Raw genomic sequence first — 18108 nt, 5'->3', positions numbered from 1 at the left:
CCTTTTTGGTATTTTCAGTTTAAATGTAAATCTCATGTGGGTTAGATTCTACACTATAAAAACCTTTATTTTAAATCTAAGATTGCCTTTAACTGTGTCCTGAGTTTAAATTATAGGTCCTGAAATCATAATTGCAAGTGCCTTCCTACCCTTCATTAAGATAAATATAAATAGCCTGGCTGGCGTGGCTCAGTGATTGAGAGTCAATCTATGAAACAGTAGGTCACCAGTTTGATTCCTGGTCAGGGCACATGCCTGGGTTATGGGCTTGATCCCCAGTAGGGGATGTGCAGGAGGCAGCTGATCAATGACTCTCTCTCATCATTGATGTTTCTCTCTCTCTATCCCTCTCCCCCTCTCCCTTCCTCTCCGAAATCAATAAAAATATATTTAAAAAGAAAAAAGATAAACATAAATGAATGCTGTGAGAACAGCAAGTTCTGTCTTCCTTTAGTGGTTCTTGGCCTGGGGGGCTCCTTTGATAGTTATTTTTGCCTGTGGTGAAAGGTGTATTTGGGCTGGCATCTGCCCAGTTCTCATCCCTTTGCTTTGCTTATGACAAAATGTAGAAAATAGTTTCAACTTCTAAATAGAAAAAATTAGAAATTCATCCCATAGGACACAGTGCCATAGTCTTAAAAGAAATATGTCTCAAATTTTCTTCTCTCCCAAAGTATGTCTGTAACATATAACTGATTTCAGTGATTCATCATTCAAGAAGTATTTACTGAGCACGTCTTAGTGCAGTGATGGCGAACCTATGACACGTATGTCAGAGGTGACACGCGAACTCATTTTTTTGGTTGATTTTTCTTTGTTAAATGGCATTTAAATATGTAAAATAAATATCAAAAATATAAGTCTTTGTTTTACTATGGTTGCAAATATCAAAAAATTTTTATATGTGACACGGCACCAGAGTTAAGTTAGGGTTTTTCAAAATGCTGACACGCCAAGCTCAAAAGGTTCGCCATCACTGTCTTAGTGGGTGCCCAGTCTCTGTCCAAAGTGCTGGACATACATGCAGTGATGAATAAATGTGACCTTGTTCCCGTCCTTATACATTGAAGTTTAACTGAGAAATCTGTCCTACTTTTAAGATCTTCCATGATTACGTCTTCACATGATGCCCAGTTTTATGTGGTCTGGAGTATTACTAAAAGTTTCATAAAATCTCTATTTCCTCGTTTCATATAAGTCATACAGAAGACTTTTGCCTATCTTAAATCTGAGATGTTTGTCATCCTTTCCTTTGCTTAATTAAAACAATGTTCTAACTATGACATCACTTTTTCATTTCTGTTCTTTCTCTTCCCTTCCATTACTAAGAAAATTCCCTCTCTTTTTAAGCTTATTTTTTTAAGAAAGAAACATTTTTATGACTTCTTAACACATTTCGTACCGCTCAGGAGTTTTCGCATGCTTCGCACGCCGTCTGTTAAGGACCGCTCACGAGTGTTCTCGTTTTTCATGCCCATGGAAAAAGGAGAGAGTCTAGATACTTATGTAAATTTTGTTTGGTCCCTCTTCATAGAGGAAAATGTTTTACGCAGTACCATACATTTAAAAAGTACCAGGAACTTTAATTGTTTAATTGTTTTTGTCAATAAAAATGTTATAATTAGTGAAAAACAACACCTAAAGTGCATTATGATGATTTAAATAACATGCAGTTTGCCCAAAAATGTGCGGTCCCTGGCGTATGTCTTAGAGATTTCTATGCGGTACGCAATGTGTTAAAATGACTGTTTGTGTGTGTGTGTGTGTGTGTGTGTGTGTATATATATATATATATATATATATATATATATATATATATGACTAAGTGTAACTCTATAAAGTTGTATCCAAATGTAGATAAAGTTACCGTTATGAATTCTTGGGGTTTATCTCCATTGATTGAAATTAGGAGTGTTAATCCTGAAGACACCAAGGGCCTGTAGTATTTTTACCTGTTGGGTTTTCAGCATGAATCGTTGTGATACCAACATCCATCCCTACACGAGATGACTTTATACACCTCAGAGTCAACGTAAAATCACAGGACTAGGGTGAGGAAATATAAAAGCACTTTCCTAATCCTACAACTAATAGCTTTTTGCTGATCTGCCTTAAGGATTTCTCATTCCGTAGGCAGAACCATCTTGAAGGGAAGGCCCACAGCAGGACTTTTGGCTGCTACCTCTATCATTAGCGCAACTCTTTCCCTGCCTCAGCCTGTAGAGACAGGCACTGCATGCAGAGTGTAACTGCTGCATCATCTCACCTTCCAGTGATCAAATATCCACAATGGTTATGTAAAGAGCATTAGAGCCAAAGAGGTTTGGAAACCTCGAGGGATCCATGGAGAGCTGATTGAGCCTCTGCCATTGTATATCAGGTGCACAGGTAAGCAGCTCCAAGTTTCAACAATTCAGGATACTGCTGGCAGATGCCAGCTTGTTATCCTGTCACCCCAAGACAGACGACCAGCCTTTGAATCTCCTGACGTACACAGGTTTCAAAGGTTAGGGGCTTCAACATGTAAGAGTCCCAGGGATTTTCTAAGAAGAGTTAGAAAGGCCGCTCACTAGATAGCAGGAGGGAGAATAAATATCTAATCATCCCTGTTTTGGCTGTGCTGTTCTCTGAGGGACCCACAAATCTATGATCAACTTCTGTCCTGCCACTTACAAATAAAGCATGGAAACAGACACCAAGAAAAGGGAAATGATCCTTTAAACAAAAGAATAATATGAACTAAAGATTATTAAGGCAGTTAATACCAGAAACTATACAGGTTGACGATTTAAAAAAAAAACACCTGATAATACTCTATACAATCTAAAGGGAAAATAAACCAAGAGTAAAGATGGTTAAAAACAGTAAAAAGTCTAAATTAAAGTAAAATAAACAAAATGTTAAAGCTACAAAATAAAACAAGGCATGCTAAGAACTGTTGGGCTGTAACAAAATAAAGAAAACATGATTAAAATAAGAGAATAAAAATATAATAAATAAATAAAACAAGATAAGAAGGACCTGATCCAGGAACTTCATAAAATATGTATAGATATGACTAAGAGGGTGGGAAATAAACAAGGCATGTTTCTGCATAGATAAATAATAAAAAGTAAGGAAACTGAGGCAAGGGATTTCATGGAGACCAGAGTATAGAGCATGATAGAGCAGAAGAAAATCAAAATTAAGAGATAAGAGGAAATCCTATACATTTCTTGTTTGTTTTCTAAGAACCATGATTTTAGCTTTTTCTCCACAAAAATCCCCTTTTGGGATCTGTCAACTTGAAGTCCATGTTCAGAGCTACTAGTCAGTAGTTCAGAGCTCAGCACATCCCAAGTCCATGTGTGCTGCCCACGTGCAGGCAGGTGAGCCCTAAGGCAGGCTCTGTGTCTCCCTTTTCAGGAGATAAAACTGCATGTCATCAGTAAAATGTAGCATCAAGAAAAGCCATTATGTTTATGGTTATAACAAGCTTTAACAAATCCTATAAGAGTATTTGATTATTGCACCAAGAGAATGCAAACTCAAGCCATAAAAATTCCTTCTTTTCTTGTGGTATCCTTCTCTTCACCGAGAATGCTTGCAAATTACATTTTAAAGGCTTATTTATACTTTCAAATCATTTTGGGACTATGGCAGTTTAGAGATGCATGAAATTAAATGTGTTCATCTTACTATCAGAGCATCAGTAATCAGGACCCATAATTTTATCTGCAATATAATGGCCATTCCTGAAGGATCAGTGATAGAAACAGATATAACATTCTATTTTAAAAATGTAACTTTTTGCCGAAACCGGTTTGGCTCAGTGGATAGAGCGTCAGCTTGCGGACTGAAAGGTCCCAGGTTCGATTCCGGTCAAGGGCATGTACCTGGGTTGCGGGCACATCCCCAGTAGGAGATGTGCAGGAGGCAGCTGATCGATATTTCTCTCTCATCGATGTTTCTAACTCTCTATCTCTCTCCCTTCCTCTCTGTAAAAAATCAAAATATATTTTTAAAAATGTAACTTTTTTTTGAGTAACCTTTTGGTTTTTAGCTGAATTAATTGTCATGCAATAAGAAAAGATGGTTGCTGAGCTCCATGAGGTCTGTTTTTCTCAGAATACAGCTCTGTGTTGTCATGGAGAGTAGCATGCCACCCATTAATGAGAGGAAGTCAAGGTTGCATTGCAGAATGTGTGCTGCCAGTACATTCATCTACACTGTACTTGGGCCTCAGGCATCTTTCATCAGTTGCTTAACTGACCTGGCAGATATGAGGCATCCCTGGTTGGGGACGGATGGCAGGTCAGGAACAGCTGGGGTGAGGCAGATGGCAGCCTGCATGTCTCCAGGTCCTGGTTGGCAGCCAGCCTAAAAAGGAAGGACCAAAATAGCTTCATTTTTCAATAAGCAAAAACATTCTGATGCTTCCTTAGAAGGCAAGTGTACCACACCGGGCCTATGTTTTAAGAACTCATGTCTAACTAGAAAGATAGGAAGAAGGGATTTATTAGGACGGAACAACATTCATGAGTTTAAGCAGTAGTAATTTTCCTTTGAGGACAGAGATTGTGTGTTATAGCAATAAGAGGTAATGAAATTTTTTTCTATTAGCATATTGCCAGGGCTCATTATGTTTGAACATTATTAAGAAAAGCATAAGAGCCTAGGGGAGGTAAATGACTCTTAGAGCATTTTTTGGAAAGTTTAATATTGCCAAGTGCTTTATTTAGTACTTAGTTGCTGATCTTACCTGGGGCCTGGGAGAGGTTCTTATTGTTAATGTGCATTAGAGAATAGCTGAATGTCGGGTATTATCCACGCCTTGTCAAAGACTCCTTGGAGCTTTGTGATGAGAGTTAGGATGAGAACCCTCAGCCTCTAAGCTTTTAGACTTTGTACTTCTCTCCCCACTGGTCTCATTTCATCCTGGAGCCTGGCCATGGAAGACATGAAGGGGAGTAGGAGTAACCTTCAAGGGTTTTCTTCTGGCTTTAGTTCTCACATTCCACCTACCTTTCCCAGAGTGGCCTCACGCCTTAGATAGTTACTCTCTTTTATTCCTCCAGTGTGATGAATGAGTCCCTGAAGGTTCTTCTTCTAGGAGTCCATAGCAGTCCATGCTGCTAGAAACATCTATGTACAAGTAGGGACATATGTTTTTATTGGGGTGGAGGGTAAATATCTAGGAGTGGAATGGCTGGAGTGATTGTACTACTTTACAGTCCCAACAACAATTCCAATTCCTCCACATTTTCGCCAACACATTTAGCCATGCTAATAGAGTTTAGTGGTATCTCCTTGTGATTTTAATTTCATTTGCCTAATGACTAATAATGTTGAGCATTTTTTTCATGTGCTTGTCTGCCATCCATATACCTCCATTGATGGAGTATCCATATAAATCTTTTGCCTTTTTTTAATTGTTGAGTGCTTGTTTTCTTACTGAGTTTTGGTAATTCTTTTTCTTATAGTCATGTCTTTTTATTCAGTTAACAGTGTTTTTCAAAGCAGTTTTTATTTTTTATGGAAGTACAATTTGTCAATTTTTTTTAATGGATTGTGATGTCAACAAAGAAGTTTTTGCCTAATCCAGCACCACAAGGATTTTTTTCCTGTGTTTTGTTTTAGAGGTGTCATAGTTTTAGGTTTCACAGTTCAAACTAGCATCAACAGGATTAATGGTGGGTTGAATATAAAATAAAGATAGAAAACAGGAGGGTCAAAAATGAACTGAAGCCCTGACTGGTTTGGCTCAGTGGATAGAGCGTCGGCCTGTGAACTCAAGGGTCCCGGGTTCGATTCCGGTCAAGGTCATGTACCTTGGCTGCGGGCACATCCCCAGTAGGGGGCGTGCAGGAGGCAGCTGATCAATGTTTCTCTCTCATCGATGTTTCTAACTCTCTATCCCTCTCCCTTCCTCTCTGTAAAAAATCAATAAAATATTAAAAAGAAAAAAAATGAACTGAAAATTGAACCTCAGTTAATGAGAAAATGGCTAGTCCATTGATAGAAGTAGTGAATTGGAAGTAGATTTAGAAGACAGCAAGAGGGTGGTTTTTCTTTCTTTTTCTTTTCATTATACATATACAGGGTTATTTCTTTTTGTTTTTATTTATTTTTTCTTTTTTTTATTAAATTCATTGGGGTGACATTGGTTAATAAGATCACATGGGTTTCAAATATCCATTTCTATACCTGATCTGTATATTGTATTATGTGCTCACCACCCAAAGTCAAATCATCTTTCATTGCCATATATTTGGCCCCTTTTACTATGCCCCCACCACCTTCCTGCTGGTAACCACTGATGAGCTTCAGTTTTATATCCCACATATGAGTGAAATCCTATGGTTCGTAGATTTTTCTGACTGACTTATTTTGCTCAGCATAATAATCAAACTACCACCTCACACCTGTTAGAATGGCTATTATCAACGTACAGGTTTAGTCCTAAGTTTGCTGCAGCACGTCTCATGCCTGTTGACCACATTTGAACTGTTTGAGAGGAACTGGCCCCAGACCTTCGGAGAAAGAATAGCTGCCAAAACATGGCTGTATTAGAGTCTTCCTGCTGTCTTACCCTGTCTGGGAAATTTTAGACTAGGTGGTCTCTGAAGTTCTACTGACTTTCAGAATCTGTGAAACTGAGACTTGAGAAGACTAAGCAGTTTTCTTAGAGCCTTGGGACAAGTCCAAGTTTCATCAGGATGAAGGCCTGGCTTCGAGTTCAGAGGCTTATCATCTAGACCCGTGTATCACTCTGCCAACCCGTTCCCTAAGGCCGTCTAGTTAATAAACCAGAAGATGTAGACCCAGTGGAGACCGAAATACCTATAACAAAGTGACATAAAATTAATTAAACCTAGAAAAAACCTCGCCTACACAGAGATTCAGCATTAAAATACATAATCACTCAAATTTGGATGGTAGACAAGAATTGGGTAACCTGGATTTTGGGACCATGTGAGTTTCCACTTTGATCTGTAACTTGGAACCAGTTAATAAACTCTCTGGACACCAGTCTCCTTAGATGAGCCAATGATCTTGGATGCCTCCCAAGGCGCCTTAAGTATCTATAATACTGTGTTTCTCATTCTCTGATACAGAAGCTAGACTTTATCACCAGAAGCCTCAACTTTGAAAGCATGAGATTCTGGACTTTGTTTAGTTTCTCACTAAGAACTTTATGGACATAAACAGTAGAATTGAAGTTTCAGCCACATTAACTATGAATATCAAAAGAAAAACTAATAGATGTTACCAGTCTTGGGACTTAAGAAGATTTGAGAGCTTAAATAGACCCATTTTAATAACTGCAGAACCCTTTGTGGATTAAAGCTAAAAAAAAAAAAAAAAAACTCCTCCAGTTTCATATAAAAAGATATATCCCAAGTTGTTTTTTCCACAGTATAAACTCCTTTGATTCAAAATTCCTATTACTGGCTGTTTCTCTACCTGTGAAATCATAATAAAGGTGCCAGGAATTAAAGCCATAGGACAGAGAGAAATGCCTGACTGAATATATTGCTTTATATTTATGAAGGAGACTTCAGTAGGGTTTTGCATGTAAGGCTGTCGGATTTGAAGATAATTAAGAGATCTTTTCAGGAGCTGTGCAACATTTAAGGGAGAGTTGAGTAGATAAACAGAAGCTTCAAGAAGAGATTTGTGGGAACAGAAGTTTCCGTTGTTTGCATCATCAGTTTTGAGGCCACTGGCAAATAAATTCCAGAGTATTTCCAGATGCTGTGTGTCTAGGCAAGAGGACAGTTGAGGAGCTAGAAGTATTTGATGTGAATTCTCCATAGTGGTCCTGGCAGCTATCATTTCCAAGATAGATTTTCAGATATGTTTGTTTTTACCAGACAGATTTGATATTTTTGAGCTCTATTCTGTTCTTTTTCATAGTAATGCTGGTTTTAAGACAAATGGGATCGCCAGTTACATAGCTAGTAATGAGCAAGGCTGAGGCTTAAAACCAGGTCTTTCAACTCCAAGCCGTTACAGCACTTGTTTATCACCCACTGGCTGTTACACAGCTCAGTGACAGATGCTACCAAGAGGTGAAATTCAAATTGTTCATTAGTCTTCATTAATAAAAGCCTAGGAAGAATTTTAAGAGGAAGAACACGGAAATTATTTGTTAAAATAATAACTTAGTGGGTTTCGTATGTATAGATTATTATAGTTCTCCATTTACTGACTTAATAGCAGGTAACAACAGTTAACATGTATGGCACACTTACACAGTGCCTTCAGCTCCAGCCAGAATGGACTGCTGTTCACTGAATGTGCCCATCCTTTCTTTGCCCATGCTCTTTCCTCCCCACCCTCTAATCTTCTAATAGAGTGCAACCTGTCTTGTAAGGCCTGTCCCAAATTCTGCCACATCCATAAACTTGACCTGATTTTCACTATTTGGATATGCTCTCTGACCCCCTTCTATAGAATTTTCTTTAATCTGTTCAGGATTGCTTAGTTTGTTTTGTTTTTTGACTAAAAAGTTGCTGGCGTTTTTATTTTTACTTGATAAGGAGTATATTATAGTAGATAAAAGCATGGGCAATGGAGCCAGTCTACCTAGATTTGAATCCTAGATTTGCCATCTATTAGCTGTATGGTTTATTTACTTATATTCTCTGTCCCTCAGTTTCCTCATTTATAAATTGGAAATTAAAGTCGTGCCTATGCTTTAGGATAGTTATGCAACTTAAAAAAATTAATACTTAATAAGGCCCTTAGAATAGCCTTTGGTCAAAGATGGTCAATGCTCAAGAAATTTTAGCTTTAATGTTGGCTGTAATAGATGTAACATCTTGAAGAACAAGGACTATCCCTTTCCCATATTTCTCTCTTTACGGAGAATGTACTTTAAGCTCCAGTTTTGGTTTCTAAGACTAATAGTCCCCAATTGTCTCCACCACCCTCACCCCAAGGGTATCAAGGTACAAAGATTATCGGGACTCAGAGATGGGGAAAAATAGATGTTTATGAGCACTAATAGGTCAACTCCCAGATGAAAAGGATATCACAGTTTGGAGGAAGCTGTCTTGCCCTAAAAGATAACTAATTGAAGTTCTCATGTATACTCATATTCCTAAACTTGCAGCAGCCAAAATCCAGCAGGGGGCAGCAGCAAGTCATCTGCTTCCCATCTATGGAGACAAGAAGAAACGGAAAGAAGGTGCTTCCCAGTTAGGAAAACCTACACCTAAACTGATCTCTCTTTAAAAAAAAAACACAAAACAAAACTTGACATGTTCATTAATTAAACTATCACGTAAATTTTAAAAAGTGCATAGAAAATAAGCATGTTTAAAAACTCTTTTTTACAACTATGTACACTTTTTACTTTTACATTCAGTCTTTCGTAGAGAGCTTTCAGCATTATTATTTTTTGAACTATTAAAGTTATTTTCCTTCATCCCTGTCACAAGGAGTTAACACTGATGGACTTTAGACACAGTTTTTCCCCCCTAAACTGATCTCTGGTAAGATGTTATTGAATCAGTAATGAAAACATAGATTAGACACAAAAAGAGAGATCTGTTCTGAGGAGTGGGAGAATGACAGGAAAACATTTAAACAGTTGAAATAGAAATTGAGGGACTGCTTCTAGTGGTTTTTAGCTGTGATATCTAAAGTGCACGAGAACAGTCAGAATGGCTAAAGATGTTTAATGTTGTCACCATTCCCCATTGTTTATTTTATTTTATTGGTTTATTCCCAACTGTAGAAATTGAATAAGAGTTTCTATTTATGTATCCCATTGTTTTATGGCCCTGCAGGATAGGTTAAAATAATACAAATTTCCCCGTATTTTAAAAATTATTTTTTTGCTCAGCCAGTGTTACTCAGTGGTTGAGCATCAACCTAAGAGGTCACAGTTTGATTCCTGGTCAGGGCACATGCCTGGGATCCATAGGAGGGGGTGTGCAGCCGATCAATGATCTCTCTCATCATTGATGTTTCTATCGCTCCCTCTCCTTTCCTGTCTGAAATCAACAAAAATATATGTATAAAAATTAGAAAAGAATAAAAATTATTTTTGCTTATGAAAAAGTTAACTACATGCTTTTCCCCCCCAACTTATAAAGGAAACATCGCTCACTTTTTAGTGTTTTCCTGCCAGCTTTTTTACTACATATTTCCATTTTGTTTGTTTTAAACTATTTGACACTACCTCTCAGATTTCATCTATAAATTCAATGCAATTCCAACCCAAATCTCAGCAGAACTTTTTGTGGGATCTTTGAAATTCAAATGAAAGAGTAAATGGCCAAGAATAACTAAGTCGATTTTAAGAAGACTAAGATAAAGTGATTGGTTTACCAGATAGATAATAAGACTTAGAAAGCTACAATAAATAAAATGAGATGTTGGCTTAGACAAACAGACTAGTGGAATAGAACAGAGAGAGCCCAGAAATGAATCTATACACATATGGAAACTTAGATGTTTTACATAGTTACAAAGGAGGAAAGAATAGATTAGTTAATAAATGGTACATGGGAAATTGATTATATGTATGGAAAAAAATTAATTCCTACTTCAAAACACACATGCATTTGCGCATTTTTAAAAGTAGATTAAAAACTTGGAAAAAGTAAAGCCTAAAACTTTTAGAAAGAAATATAGGAGAATATTTAAAGTTATACTAGAGGCCTGGTGCACGAATTCATGTACAGGTGGGGTCTGGCCAGCCTGCCCCAATGGGAGAGAGAGGGGCCATGGGAGGTTGGCTGCCCCCCACCCCCCCGATTGGGGGGACCAGCGGGGGAGGGGCCGCGGGCAGTTGTGGGGAGGAGGGGGGTGATTGGGGCCCGGATCAGGCCGGTTGGCCACCACAGTGTGCCTCATAGCAACCGGTCATTCCGGCATTCCAGTCACTTGGCTTTATATATATATATATATATATATATATATATATATATATATATATATATATATAGACTAGAGGCCCAGTGCACAAAAATGTGTGCACTCGGGGGGGTCCCTCAGCCCGGCCTATGCCCTCTTGCAGTCTGGGGCCCCTCGGAGGATGTCCACCTGCTGGCTTAGGCCCGCTCCCTGGGGAATCAAGCCCGGCAGCCCTCGGGGATGTCCACTTGCCAGCAGGAGCAGACCTAAGCTACAGTCGGACATCCTTAGTGTGCTGAGGAGGCAGGAGAGGCTCCCGCCACCACCACTGTGCTGGCTACCGTCAGCCTGGCTTGTGGCTGAGCAGAGCTCCCCCTGTGGGAACACACTGACCACCAGAGGGCGGCTCCTGCCTTGAGCATCTGCCCCCTGGTGGTCAGTGTGTGTCATAGTGACCAGTCATTCCCAGTCATTCTGCTGTTAGGGTCAATTTGCATATTAACCTTTTATTATATAGGATAGAGGCCTGGTGCACAGGTGGGGGCCTACTGGTTTGCCCTAAAGGGTGTCCTGGATCAGGGTGGGGGTCCCGCTGGGGTGGCTGGCCAGCCTGGGTGAAGGGCTGATGGCTGTTTTCAGGCTTCCCAAACCCCCTTCAGGGTGGGGTCCCCATTGGGGTGCCTGGCCAGACTGGGTGAGGGGCTGATGGCTGTTTTCAGACTGACCAAGCCCCCTGAAGACCAAAGCTCCCAGCCTTTCCTTTTTTTTTTTATTTTTTTTTATTTGCTCCAGCTCCATGGCCATGGCGGCTGGAAGCAGGTGTCTGAGTTTATTTACCTTTTATAATTGAGACTTTGTTGCCTTGAGAGGAGGCAGCAGCCAGCCAGGAAGCTTGGCTTCTTCCATCATTGCGGCAACCAAGCCTCCTGCTTGCTCCAGCTCCGTGGCTGCCAGCCGCCATCTTGGTTGGGTTAATTTGCATATAGTTGCTCTGATTGGCTGGTGGGCGTGGCTTAAGGTGTAGCGAAGGTACGGTCAGTTTGCATGTTTGTCTATTATTAGGTAAGATGAGATGTGAGCTATTAATATCTAGAATACATCTGTAGATCGGTAGGGTAAGAGGATAATCCAATAGAAAAATGGATAGAAGATATGAATCAACAACCCACAGAATAAAAAACAGAATGGCCAGAAACGTATGAAAAGGTGATCTGTCTCACTAGTGATCAGATAAGTTGCAGTAGAAAATGCTACGTGGCCCTAGCCAATTTGGCTCAGTGGATAGAGCATCGGCCCTCAGACTGAAGGTCACGGGTTTGATTCTGGGCACATATGTTGGTTGCAGGCTTGATCCCTAGCACCCCAAGCCCCTGGGGTGCATGTGGGAAGCAACCAATCCATGTGTCTCTGTCACATCAGTGTTTCTCTCTGTGTGTCTCTCTCCCTCTCGCTCTCTCTAAAAATCAATGGAAAAATATCCTTGAGTGAGGATTAACAACAACAAAAAGCTACATGTTTTCACATTTATCAGATACAAAAATGAAAAGTTTTGACAGTTATAAGCCCTGGCCAGTGGCTCAATTGGTTGAATCGTCATCCTGTTCGCCCTGAAAAAAAAGAGATTACATGTTCGATCCCCTGACAGGGCATGTATGGGAGGCAACCAATTGATTTTTCTCTCTCTCCCTTCCTCTCCCTCTCAAAAATCAGTACAAACATATCCTCGGTGAGGATTAAAAAAAAAAAGTCTTATAATTATGGCAAAGAAGAGAAGCCGCAAGAACCTGGATATACTACTAGTGGGAGTTGAAAGTTGTATTGCCACCTTAAAGAACAGACTGACACATGAAGTGAAAGTGAGGATGGGCCTCGTGTTCTACTCAGTATTCTACTCCTAGATAGATACTTAAAAAACCCCTGGCATGTGCAAGGATTAAGTTGTAAGAATACTCATTGTAGCATTGTTCATAATAGTAAAAACTAGAAGTACCTGAAAAATGTGCAACAGGCAAATAGGCAGTGTGACGGACTCATACAATGGAATACCATACAGCAGCGAGAAAGAATGAACGAACTAAAGCTATACATACCAGCATGGTTATTTCAAAAACATAATGAGTAAAAAAAAGCATGGAGAAGAATCATTGTACAATATGTTACCGTTTATATAGTTTGAAAATATGTAAAGCTTATGTTTATAGGGATACATGTGTAACGTGTAGAAACATGCCCAAGAATGATAAACAAAAAATTCAGTATATTATTTGCCTGTGGAAAGCAGTGAGAGTAGGAATAGGTTAACGGCATATGTATATGTATGTGTATATATATATAAGCTTCAACTGTATCTATAATGTTTTGTTTTGTTTAAAAAGAAAGTCTGAAGTATGTATGACACATTAGAATTTGATGAAGGTAGGTAGTTGGGTACTTTCCTGAATGTTTAAATTCTTTATAATGTTTTCATCTCTTTTCCCATGACACAGAAAAAATATCCATTTTTGCAATTGTTAACGTACTTATTTGAACAGATTTGAAGTTAATTCCTTCTCACTTCCTCCTTGAAAAACCTAAGGTAGGACTGGCCTGGCTTCAGTCAAAGTTCACCTTGGCAGGAAAGCTAGGGTAGTGTGTTTGGGCAAGGTTGGGCCAGATAACTGCCCCTTTCAAAGTCGCAGGCCTAATAGGACTGCTTTCTATATGCCACCATTTACACAGTAAAAAGTATTCTTAGCTCATAGATTGCACAAAAACGGGCTTTGGGCTGGATATGGCCCATCAGACCTCTGGTTTGTCAACCCTTGATCTATATCCTCACCTACTTTTCTCTTCTTAACATTTTTGGAAAGGAAAATCCCAGTGTATCTTTTCATTCATCCTTACTGATTTGTTTCAAGAAAAAAACAAAGACTGAAGCTTCAACTCCTAAGCTATCTGATTTTGCAACTTGTAGCTTAAGGAGGAACAATAAGTTGGATGGCTATTTTGTATCCCAGGATGAGCATAGTATAATTATCATGGGCCTTGTAACAAATGCTGGGCACCAGCAGATGGCTGGCATGTGTTCCCTCTTCACAACAGTTCCAGAGTGAGAATGATGGCCTTGTTAACTGATAGACACCTAACTTACACGAATGTTCTTTATTGATACTGATAATTTGACTTTTCATTTAGGCATCTCTCTTACATAACTACTATAAAATGATTAAAGTCAGAACATTTAACTATAACACAATAATCTAATACACAGTCCATATTCAAATTTTGTCAGTTGTTCTTATGCATTAATGTTCTTTATGCATTAATGTTTTTCCTGGTCTAGAATCCAAACAAGGATCACACATTATATTTATTTATCATATCTCTTTAGTCTCCTTTAATTTGGAAACAGTTCCTCAGCCTGTGTGTGTGTGTGTGTGTGTGTGTATTGACATTTTTTAAAAGTATAGGCCAGTTATTCTGTGTAATGCCTCTCAATTTAGGTTTCTCAGATATTTCCTAGAAAGGAGGGCGTCTGTGGGCAGGAGTACCACAGCACTGATGTTGTGTTCTTCCCAGTGCATCATTATTAGAAGGTGCATATATTAGTTATGTTAATTTTGGTTGCCTTATTAAGGTGGTATCAATCAGATTTGTCCACTATAAATTTACTTCTCCCCCCTTTGCAGTTAGTAAGTAATGTGGGGAGATACTCTGAGATTATGAAATATCCTATTATCAAACTTTTACCCCCAAATATTGGGATCCTTTGATGATTGTCTATTGCATCATCTATAATAATAAAAGCATAATGTGCTAATTAGACTGGACAGCTGAACGACCTTCTGGATGTCATTCCAGACATCCTTCCAGATGAAGCTGCCACAGCAGGGGCCAAAGCAGAGGCAGTTAGGGGTGATCAGGCAGCAGGCAGAGTGGTTAGGGTGATCAGGCAGACAGGCAAGCGGTTAGGGGTGATCAGGCAGGCAGGTGAGCAGTTAGGGGCGATCAGGAAGGCAGGCAGTGAGCAGTTAGGGGCAATCAGGTAGGCAGAGGCAGTTAGGGGCAATCAGGCAGGCAGGCCAGCAATTAGGGGCGATCAGGCAGGCAGGTGAACAGTTAGGGGCGATCAGGCAGGCAGGCGAGTGGATAGGGGCGATCAGGCAGGCAGGCGAGGGGTTAGGGGCGATTGGGCAGGCAGGCGAGTGGATAGGGGCGATCAGGCAGGCAGGCGAGGGGTTAGGGGCGATTGGGCAGGCAGACGAGTGGTTAGGGGCGATCAGGCAGGCAGGCAGGCAAGCAGTTAGGAGCCAGTAGTCCCAGATTGTAAAAGGGATGTCTGGACCCTGAGAGGGGTCCCAGATTGTGAGAGGTGCAGTCTGGGCCTCTAGTTCCTTCTATATTTTGGTTAACATTCTACTGTAAGAAAGAACTTGTCCTTTCTCTTCATTTATTTACTTATATATTTATTTCTACCATAAGGACTCATGATTTGATTTTCAGTAAGTTATAATCTATTACTATTTTGATGTTCAAAATGTCCCAGATTTGGTCAGTAGGGGACCCTGTCCCTTGCATTGTTTTGATACATCCCCATCATTCTTCCAACTGTTTTCTTATTTTTAAATATATATTTTAGTTTCTTCTTATACTTTATCTGCCCTAGCCCTGGAATCAGCCATTTTTCTAAAGAGCCTTGATTCTTTTTAGAGGAGAATGGCATTCAGAAGCCAAAATCTGGATGTCACTGTGCTCATTGCTATTGGGGTGTCACTGCTACCAGGTTTCCTCAGTGGACAGAGTTAGAAATCTATCAATCCTTCCTTTCATCCACCTATATATATATTTTAAAGCATCTTGCTGGTCAGGTATCTCCTATTTTAGTCTAACATTTCAGGTTTCATCTTTTCCTTATTTTGTAATTCCTTTCTCTGATGGTAAGAAACCTAATTCTTACTATTCTTTGTCCTAATTTTTACTATTCTTTGTCATATATCTATTTTGCAAATATTTTCTCCTAATATATGGCTATCCATATAAACTAAATATAGTTTCTCAATGGCATGTTTTGATGAGCACAAGTTTTAAATTTTGATGAATTCTAATTTATTTGTTTTTTATTTTATGGTAATTATTTTCTGTGTCCTAAGTAGTTATTATTGCCTACCCCTTAGTCATAGATATTCTTCTATTTTCTTTAAACTTTGTCATTTTATATTTGATGTCTCAATTTAATTTTACATTTCAAACCAAAATTCTTGTGTATGGCATAAGTGATGGCATTCATTTTTTTCTGTATGGGATATTAATGTTTTCTTTATTCTTTTCCACTGATCTGTCTATCCTAATGTTAATACTACACTCATAATTACTGGAAGTCTTGAAGCCAGATCTGTAAGTAATTCAACTTTGTTCTTTTTTAATATTGTTTTGGCTATCATAGATGCTTTACTTTTTCATATATGTTTTAGAATCAGGTCATCAATTTCTGTTAAGAAAATTGTCTCCAATTCTGATTGGAATTTTGTTAAATATACAGGTTAGTTGAAGAAGAGTTGACATCTTAATTAAGTCTTAATATGATGTCATAAAATATTCTGTCTTCCAACCCATGAACATAGTTTAATTTTTTTTAAGTCTTCGTTACCTCCAGCAGTGTTCTATAAAACTTGGTTATTTTATAGTGTAGGCATCTTGCAAGTCTTCTGTTAAATTTATTACTGAGTATATTATGGTTTTTGATGTAACAAGTCATTTTTCTAAATTTCATTTTCCAGTTGCTACTAGAAATACAACTGATTTTTACATCTGCATCCTAGGGTTTTGATTAACTCATTTGATAGTTTTAGAAGTTGTTTGTAGATTCCTTAGTATTTTCTTCATATCTAATTATGTTGTCTGTGGATAGAAATACATTTACATCTTCCTTTCCAAATTTTAGGCCTTTTAATTTCTTTTTCTTGCCTTATTGCACTAGCTAGGACCTCCAATAAAGTGTTGAATAGAAGTAGTGGGAGCAGGGATCCTTGTTTTGTTCCCAGTCTTAGGGGGAAAATGTTTAATATAGTTTTCATAGATGATTTCTATCAGTTGAAGGAAGTTCCCTCTTATTTCTAGTTTGTTGAGAATTTTTATCATAAATGGGTGCTGAATTTTGTTAAATTCTTTTTCTACAAATATAGAGGGGACCATATAGGTTTTCTCTCCTTTATTCTGTTATTTTATTGAATTATTTTGATTGGTTTTCAAATGTTAATTCAGCCTTGTATTCTTGGGATGAAGTCCCAACAATGTATTATCTAATGTATTCATAAAGTTAATTTGCCATTATTTGTTAGAGATATTTATGCCTATGTTGTCAGTAATGCTGGTCTCAAAATTTCTTTGCTTATAGCATCCTTGTGTGGTTTTGGCATTAGTATCACGTTATGCCAAATGTATTGGGAACTGTTCCCTCTATTTCTGAAATTTGTATAAGATGGTGTATTATTTCTTCAGTGTCTTTTAAAATATATTTGTATTGATTTCAGAGGGGAAAGGAGTGGGGAGAGAGAGAGAAACATCAATGATGAGAATCACTGATCAACTGCCTCCTGCACACCCCCTACTGGGGATCGAGCCGGCAACCCAGACATGTGCCCTAACCAGGAATCAAACAGTTACTTCCTGGTTCATAGATGAATGCTGAACCACTGAGCCACACGGGGCTATTACTTCAGTGTTTGATAGCATTTACCAGTGAAGTCATCTGGGCTTGGAGTTTTCTTCTTAAGATTTTAAAATTACAAATTAGTATTTTAGAACAGGTATATGGCTTCTCCATGTCGTTTTATTATATGTATATATAATTTTTTTAAAATCTTCACCCAAGGATATGTTTTTATTGCTTTTAGAGAGAAGGGAGAAAGAAGGGTGGGGAGAAAGGGGAGAGAGAGCCAGAGAGACATTGACCTGTTGCCTCCCATACACACCCTGACTGGGGATCAAACCCACCACCTGGGTATGTGCCCTGACTGGAAATCAAACCCAAGACCTTTTGGTGTATGGAACGACACTTCAACCAACTGAGCCACACTAGCCAGGGCTATTTTGTATATTTTATTATTGATGAGATTAGAAGTCATATTTTCGTGAACTTTCTTATCTTATATCCTTTCTCCTGGATTGTTGGTCTTTCTCTTATTGGTTGTAGGACCTTTCTTAATCTTTAGGAAATAGGCTTGAATTGATAAATATTTTTTCTATTTGTTTTTTTAAGATTACTTTGCCTTATGGTAG

General features: G+C 38.7%; 1 protein-coding gene across 2 annotated transcripts in view; it reads left to right on the top strand.

The window, feature by feature from the left end:
- The window catches only part of MRPS27 (mitochondrial ribosomal protein S27), an 82276-nt gene that overhangs the window by 21378 nt on the left and 42790 nt on the right, over window positions 1–18108 (top strand). The gene's annotated exons all lie outside the window — the stretch shown is intronic.

The sequence above is a fragment of the Myotis nattereri genome (assembly GCF_964212035.1).
Source record: "Myotis nattereri genome assembly, chromosome: 4".
In the NCBI taxonomy this organism is placed as follows: Eukaryota; Metazoa; Chordata; class Mammalia; order Chiroptera; family Vespertilionidae; genus Myotis; species Myotis nattereri.
The sequence above is the reverse complement of the archived record's forward strand: the minus strand, read 5'-3'. Positions and strand labels throughout refer to the sequence as shown.